Here is an 8,911-nt window from a genome sequence, read left to right on the forward strand (position 1 = left end):
TGCTTAACATAATGCTGTGGACATTTTTCTACATCAATGAATATAGCTCTACCTCCCAGAGTATGGCTGTTGAGTATTGTGCATATGTATTGTTCTTTTCTTAATGAGCCTCTTATTGTGAAATTAATTTGTCCCCAATTCCTTGTCATTAAGAAAATGACTAAAATACTTTCTAGTCTCATTAAATGCCTAAAAGTGGTATTGTTGGGACAAAGGATGTGTACATTCCATATCTGAATACATATTGACACACTGTCTTCCATAACAGAGAAGCCCAAGTTACACTGCCACCAAAAGGCATTGTGTTTTAAATTTGATGTTAGCTTCATAGGTCAGGAATTATGGCTACAATGTATCCTGGGTATGACGATCCTACATGGGGAATACAAAGTGAGATACAGCTGACAAAAAAATGTAGATAATGTAGGTTTTTTCCTCTTTGAAATCTATGCAAAATTTAAATAGATTTGCAATTAGTATTTCTCCTAATATCAACAAGTTAGGATTCCCATCAATTTATACAAAAAGGATATCCTTTTGGCCTGGAATATAGATGAAAAAGAAGTTCGCTTTCAAAATGACTATTTAAAGGAAACCTTCCCCAAAAGCCAGCACCTTTGCCAAGCTAAGACAATGCTGCGACCCGTGCTATCAAGGCAGCATCTTTAATGTGTAATGGATAGTTTTAACTTCATGTTTCCAAATAAATGCCTTACAAATCTGTTTTTAAAAACTCAAGACTAGAATGGAAAACCCAGTTCAAAATGATCCTACCCTGTTTCTAACAAGATACTGAGTTGCCTTTCAGAGACAGCAGACTAAAATCGCAAGTTAAGCAGCCAAAGCAGCTGCACAGGAGAACTTTGACCTTCAGCTTCACCCAGAACCAAAGTTTTGTGCCCCACTCCATGGAACCAAAGGACCAGGACATGACCAGAACTTGAAAACCGGGACCCTTTCAAAAGCAAAGGCGGATCCAAAGCAGAAGCTCCTTACCATAAATGGTCAAGTTCTAAAGCTCTTCAACTAAAACTTGCCCCCACCAATGCTTCGCCATACTGATTTCCCGTAACCCTTTTGAACACACTACGCTCACCATTATAAGCTATCGAGGAGTTTGGGTTTTTAAGCTACCGCTCCCCATTCTCCTTGCAGAGTGCCCTGCAATAAAGCTACTCTAATTCCTCCACTGCAATTCTCGGTGTTCACTGTTTGGCTCTGCTGTGCTCCAGGTGGAGGAACTCTCTTCCTGTTCGGTTACAAGACTGAGTATCACCTCCTTCAGAAAGCTTTCCCTGAACCTCCTAGGCAGTTAGTTAGATGGACCTCCTTGATCCTCCTCCTTGGTATTTACTCTCACAGTGTACCTACTAAAGTTCATTGTACTTCCTGTATATGTGTCTGTTTCTGCTCCTGAAAGTTGCTTGAGAGTAGGGACTACCTTTTCAGGCAGCACACAGTAGACATGTAACACTATGTGAAATAAAAGTTAGGATGTGCAAGAGTTATGTCTCACTGCCTGAGTATATCCAAGAGAGAGAAGATATCTCTGGTGCCCCCCCCCCCAAAAAAAAAAAAAGTTACCTGTGATGATGTGTGTCCATATGCAACCTGAGGTTAGGCTTCTTTAATGTTAACTACACGCAGGATATTTTTTCTGTAAACTAATAGATTTAGCTGAATGAAGAGTTTGTCTATTGTTTGCCATCATTTTCTTCCTAATTCTCATCCATGTTTTTCAAATCATTTTAGTAGATCTCTCCCCTGATCTGGAAGTGTGACAAAAGCTACCAAGTTCAATTCTCCAAAAACTCAAATTTAAGCGTTTAGATCAAAATAGCATCAAATTTAGATGGCTGAACATTCCTCAATCCCCCAAGGAAACTTTGTGGTTACAATAACCAGAAAAGAAAAATGATTAGAGGAATTGAAGATGTTTTCTCTGTCTCACTCCTAAACCTGGAAAAAGCTCAATTTCTTGACTGAGTATACCCATATTACAGTAGTAAACATTCTTTTTTATCTTAATTAGCCAGCACTGACCAATAAAGACGATATTCTCATTTACGTGCTATTGGCTTCTGTATCTTAAACTAAATTCACTCTATCACTAAGTTCACAAAGCAGCAACTCACAGTACAGGGAACATCAGTCTTGTTTCTCCCCAACACCACTGGTAATTCATCCCCCACCCTTACGTGAATCGAGAACTGAAAATGACTCATATCCATCTCCTGTTTCTCTAAACAACCCCCATCTCCTAATTAAGCATAATACTTTCAAGTTCTGTATGAATTGACACAGCTCAACTGATCTTTCTTAGAATACTAAAAATGGACTTGTGTTATTATAATATTAGAAGGGTATATTGTTTAATATCTCCTGGAAAAGAAAGAGGATATAAAATGGTTTTAGTCTGCTGTACCATTGCAGTTAGGAAATGAAGAGTGCCTCATAGACGCTTTATGTTTCCTCCTCATGGAAACAAACCCCTCACCATCACACTGCTGGAATGGTGCTGTTTCTCATAAACATCAAGGCAATACCTTCCAACCTGCCTGCTCATATATGACCAGAAAGGTTACAAGCACAATGTCAATCTTAGTCTCTGAAAGTTTTCAGAAATGAACACTCCTTATTCTAGTGTGGGAAAGCGCTCCACTTCTAAAGGGAATATTCAGTAAACTGGTTTACAGTAAAATTGGCTTTGGCTTCAAATGCCATTCCCCAAATCCTATATTTAACCCTGAAATTCAGCAAAGGATCACAGTTGGCCTTCAGATGTAGCCCAGTGCCATGCAACAAACAGTAGGTGCTCCACAAATAACTGAATAAATAAAGTAGGATGGTTTTTAGTAAGAAACTAGAAAAAAAAAAGAGTAAGCTGGAAGAAAAATGTGAAGTACTCTTTGCTTTATAATGGCGGGTGTAGCAGAGGTAATGGCATATGAGATTCTTGGCCAAATCAAACCCAAAGAAGGGCTGCAGGACTAAAGATGTCAACTCTAACCCAATGCCTCTGGCCCAAGGAATCCCTAAAGAGCCTAAAATTTTAAATTACTTTTCAACTCACAGCGTGTGGAGCATGTCAGATATAATCTAGAATTTAGATATGGCTCAGGCTGTTAAGAAACTCTCCAGAAAACGGAGAGTCACCATAAATATAGATATGAAGAGAATAATGAAAGGGTACAAGAGAGTTTGAATAACGCCTTTTAAAATTGAACTAAAGGACACCAGCTGCCTCTGATCTCTCAAATCCAGCAGACAACTTCTTGGACTATGTCTGATTGTGATTTCCATGGTGGAGTTTCATTTGTTTCATTGCCCAAATTGTAAGGTTCAAATTTCTCAGTAGTATAATGTTAGTTTGCTGGCATCCTTATATAAAGAGGGATTTTGCAAATTCCATGAACTGTGGAGTTGGAAACAATTCATTAAATCTGCCCATTTTTCAATTGAATAAATTGAACCCAGAGAGGTGAAGTATTTAGCAGAGTGATAATGAGCTCTGGAGTTAAACAGATTATGGGTTACCTAGAGCTCCTTACTGCACATATGGGTCGTGGGCACATTTCTTAACCTCACAAAATCTTAGTTATCTTGACTATAAAATGGAGATTATAATACCAACACTTTCAGGATTATTGAGAAGGGTTATGTAAAATAAAAGTGCTTAGCAGAGTGCATTACAGATGATAAAATGGTCGATAAACAATGGTTATTATTATTGCTATTTTATCACAGTGCCTGAGATTAGTAAGCATTCATGAATTAATAGTAATAGTGGTTGTATTATTATTATTACACCCCAAGGTAGCAGAGGTTATTTATTCAGGTAATTGAGCTAGAACCCAGGTGGTCTAAATCCCTTCTCTCTTTTTCTAAAGCACTGGTATTTAAATCATCATAAAAAGCATTCCCTTTCATAACCATAGATAGAGGAGCATTAGTCAAGAATTTCACAGGAGAAAAGAGCCACAATTTCTGTTGAATGGTTGTGTTTGTATCATTGTTATGCATAAAACCAAGAAGTAAGCATTCTTTTTACAGTGGGGAACAAACTCACTGAAAGATTGCATAGCACAAATGGGGAAATATTGCAGCTTCCTGAGTTAAACCAACATCTTTTTGATATAAATGCCAATCTTTTGTGGAGTAACACTTTAGTAACTAGATAGAAATATAAGGAAGTAGCAAGCTGCTAGGAAAAATATTGCAAAAGTTTTTGTTTGTTTGTTTTGCTTTTTTTTACAGCAGTGCTTCCCCAGCTGATCTGCATAAGACTTACCTGAGAAGCCTGTTACAATGCAGAAGAGCCCGATTCAGCAGGTCTGAGGTCCTCCCAGACAGTCTGCATTTCTAACAAGATCCCACAAGATGTTTACTGATGCTACAGGTCAAAGGAACTCACTTTGAGAAGCAAGGCAGTATCTGGACAAACTTGGTTCAACTCACGTGTAATTATAACAAGGCAAGTGTTTAGGCGGCAGAGTCCACCGAGGAACAGACAAGAAGACATCTGTGCCATAGGCTAAGCAAAAGTTTGATTTTTATCTGAGCTGCAATCCAAACCCAGCCACAGAGAATGTGCAGCTTGGGATCTGTTCGTGTCTCTCAAGCCAAATGCCAGATGATGGCCACATCTGACAAAACTTCTTGCCTTTCCTAAGAAGCTGTGGTTTTAGTTATTTAGCTTCTAATGTCAAGAAACCGGCCTCACTGTCATCCCCCCATCAACAGAAATCCTTTTGGATTAAGGATCACCTGAGGCACCAAAAGATGACTGAGAGCAATTTGCATTATATTTATCACAATTTTAAAGTATTTAAATATTTTGGAAATTCTTTGTATTATGTTTTGCAACATTTGTGCATCTGAAATTATTTCAAAATGAAAAGTTAAAAAAGATTTTTGAATATGAAAAGACTAAAATCCTGGGGTTTTCTACTTTTCCACATCTCTTGAAAATGTATATATTTTATTTCCCCCAGTGAGAATCTTTTCTTGACATCGGCACTAAAAGTTTGCTGCTTGACTTTCATTCTAATATATAGTATCTAAACTAATCCTTTTTAAGTTCTTAACACAGCACCAGCAATTGGTCAACTGAAATACCAAATCTACCCTCTTCTTTGAGAATCAAAATTGATCGCAAACAGCTTTCCCTCCCTCACAGCTCTGCACACCACTTTTTTCCATCAGAACTCTCCAAGCACTCATAGACTGTATTACTTTGCATAACAATTACATTATCTTTTATTTTTAACCTGTTTTCAGGTAAAACCTTGCCTCCTAAAATAAATTATGTTAATTTAAAAAATGGAGTTTCTGTATTGCTGCTTCTGTACCCATCACAGCACCCAACACAAGGCTGGGATCAGAATAGAAATTAAATCAATATTTGTCATGAGAGATTGAGGAAGAGACTAGACCTTGTAGCCTTTCTTCAGTATCTTCCTAACAGTGAAGAATTAATGCAGATTCCCCTTTGGAAAATAAACTTGATCCACTGTACTCTCCCAGATAAAAGCAAATCCTAGGTCTACGCAGAAAAATTCAGCCTAAACTTGTGTCCCAAAGCTACTCAAGTTCCTGTGAGATATCACCCCAGACACAAGCCCTAGACTCACATTCCTTCAGTTCTAATCAGGTCTCCCCCAAAAGTTGGTCCTCATCTGTTAAATGGGGATGACAAGATGCCCACCTCAAAGACTTCATTGTAGATTAAATGACTGGTCCATACAAAACACCTAGCACAGGTCCTGCAATGGACCAAGTGCTCAGTAAACAGGAGGGATTATTATCCTGCCGCACTCAGGTGAAGTGGAGGAAACCAGGTATTGTATACAGATAATCATCCAGATTTTAAAAATAAGCAGGGACAGAGGAAATGAAAAGGCAAAAAAATTAGTTGTCTTCATGTCTAAGTTTCTCCAAGATTAAAGACTCACAAAATTTGCCTCCAATGGCATTAAATTCCTGCATACCACACTTATTTTGCTCAAATACTAAATACTTTTTAATTTTTATAAAAGGGAGACAGAGAGAGAGAGAAAGGAAGAGAAAAAGAGAAAGAGAGAGAGAGAGAGAGAGAGAGAGAGAGAGAGAGGAAGGGACGGAGGGAAGGGAGGTCGGATGCCCAGTTTCTGGGATGTAATCCCTTCCCTTTGCTGTTTGATGCAGAAATCAGAATTTTGAATGGTAATGAGGAAAGGAGAGTTGCTGTGGCAAACAGATCTGTTCACTAGTAAATAAAATCATGAGGTACAGCAGAACTTGAATGATCAGTGAGAAATTTGGCTGCGCCTACACTGAGGCTCCATGTACAGTCAGGAGAGAAACATCAGAGTTAATTATATTTACTTCTGTTCTCTCCTCTGTATGACATAGGTGGGGCACAAATCATAATTTACAACTTAGAGATGAAGAAAAAAAGGCATAGTCACGTTAAATAACTTGTTCTCAGTTACAAAGCCAACCTCTAATAGGACCCAAGTGCACATCCACTTTCCTGACTCCAAAACCAGGGCTGGTGCCAGTTCTTATCTTACTCACCTTTGAATGCCATTAGACTCAGAGGCAGGCAATTGGCCCAGGTCCATGCCCTCAACCAATTCTCCAAGGTCATAGATACCAGATATTGACGGATTATCTCCTGCTACCCACCCTCCCCCAGGGCTCTACTCTAGGACCTCCTGGCACCTCTACCAACTAGCACCTCTGTGCGAGGGGCCTGTAGGACAAAGATGCCCCCTCTGTAATCAGACTCTCACTTCCTCCATCCTTGGCTGCAGAACCAGGACGGAAGAGTCTGCGTGGCTGCCTCCCCTGTTTGTTTTTTCACTACTGAGTTGGCAAGGATGGAAGTTGTTGATTTACAATTAGAAGCAGCATGCTTCTTCAAATATTAATATTAATAACTACAATGCTGAACACATGAAAAGGTCTTTTCATCTTCAAAGCACTTTGCAGACATTAACTCATTAGCTCTCCCTTCCCTCCATTCGGAAACAACAGGTAAGACTCTCCGTAGCACTAGTGGCCACCCAGCAACCCCCCAGGCATCTGTAGCAAAAGGTTTTTCTCTTTAGATAAAAAGGAGGTGATGCAAACCAGAAAGACAACTGATGAAAGAGTCAAAGTGTCAGTCATTTTACAAATCAAATGGAGCTACCCGAGTTATCATTTTAGAATCTGTATTTTCTGTTACTTAACAAATATCTATCTTGTCAGTTGCACAGTCGTGGTATGAAGTAGGAAGAAAAATGGCCTTGAGATTAAAAAAAAAATAATAAAAAAACTTACCCAAAAGATAATAAGAAAAACCTATCAATTAAATGCCTTGATCTCAGTAACCCAGCATCGTTTCCAATAGTTCACCCACATAAAATGTTACTTTAAAAGGGGATAGCAGAGACGTTTTAACAGTAGATGAGAAGCCACAGGCAAAGTGGAATTGCCAAATAAAATCATGGAATGCGGGGCATGGCCATCTACACACACCCCTTGCTCTTCAATGGCAGAGTCCCTCAAGTCCAGCTCTGCCGTGGAGGGGACAAATGTCCCCCTGACTCAGAGACCCCCTTCTCAGCTGCAGTCCGAAAGACAGGGAGAACCTGAGAGAAAGGTGAGTCACAAGTCAGGGAAAAACACCAAAAAGGCTAGTTTGGCTTGTTATATTCAAACCTGTAGCAATTTCTTCTCCATAAAAGCAACTCATTAAGCTGCTAAGAAAAAAAGAAAAAAGAAGTAAAACAATAGGCTCGCTAGGAGTGAAAGACAAAAAAAAAAAAAATCAAAAGAAATTATTACATTTAACTTTAGTTCTTTGGAAGTGTTCCAATATGTGAAAAAAAATTCAGAGTTTCTGACAACTATTCTGTGAGTATCAAAATCGTGCATGATTTTGCTTTTATAAAGCAGGGAAAAGAGTGAAACACTCTTGATTCGCACTATTCAAACAAGATTAGGAAGTATTTTTGAAAATCACTATTAAAGAATTGAATGGAAAATACAGAAAAATGTGAAAAGAGAAAGAGAAAACCAGCCTGTATCCTGAAAGTCCTCATCAATTTACCATTTCGTTACACAGAATTTAAAGAAGAAAAAAAAAGGAAAAGGAAAAGGAAAATGAACTGCAAAGTTTTAGGCAGAAACTCACACTTCACTTACTACTTTGCTGGAGAGACTGGATGAAGCAACAGTCCTGAGTGAGCTTCCCTCAACGACCGTGGTCTCCTTCCAACTACCTGCGGGAATCCCAGGCTGGAAGGCTAAAGGATGCAAAGACCATAATGTTTCTAATAGAGCTGCCTCCTTAAATTGGGGGAGGTGTGGTCAAGCCCGGGAAAGCTGGGAAAAAGGCAGGGTTGCGCTAGCCCCCGACAGCACAGAGGCAACCACTAGAGCAAGCTTTTCGGTCTAGGTGGTAAAGCAAATAATGTTACTGGCTGAGATGACACCGAATCACACCTTATTTTTCATCCTTCAAATTATCCTTCCATTAAATATAACTCAGCCTTGGAGAGTAATTGGGAGGGAGAGGAACAAAAGGGAACTAGCTGAATGAGATAACACGGGCTTTCAGCCTTTGCAGATGCATTAGATTTACTCTCCACTGAATATGTGAATATTCATGATTCACATGTCTTGATTCTCAATGGAGCTCCATTTAACCTAGGCAAAGGGTCAGGAGAGGGAGGGACTGGGGAAGAATCCGGTCAGGAAAGGCTGTCAGAAGAAAGGATGTCTACTACGACCCAGTCACATGCTCAGGCTTCTTGTTTGTCTCTATTAACCTGATGTGAAATGTGATATTTTTTAAAGAAAAGAAAATGATTGTATGGAAGAGAGTTGATGGAATAGAGAGTTGTGATTTCTGGAAAGTATAGCCCAAATACGCTCATTA

The 8,911-nt window shown here is 39.1% G+C and overlaps 1 protein-coding gene across 1 annotated transcript in view; it reads right to left on the bottom strand.

Moving 5' to 3' along the window:
• ETS1 (ETS proto-oncogene 1, transcription factor) overlaps positions 1-8,253 on the bottom strand; it is a 120,463-nt gene extending 112,210 nt beyond the window's left edge. The window contains exon 1 of the mRNA XM_081037655.1: positions 8,176-8,253. The gene's annotated coding sequence lies outside the window, so the exon portion shown is untranslated. The remainder of the gene's footprint in view (positions 1-8,175) is intronic.
• Between the last annotated feature and the right edge of the window lie 658 nt (positions 8,254-8,911).

The sequence above is a fragment of the Rhinolophus hipposideros genome (assembly GCF_964194185.1).
Source record: "Rhinolophus hipposideros genome assembly, chromosome: 24".
NCBI classification, from domain to species: Eukaryota; Metazoa; Chordata; class Mammalia; order Chiroptera; family Rhinolophidae; genus Rhinolophus; species Rhinolophus hipposideros.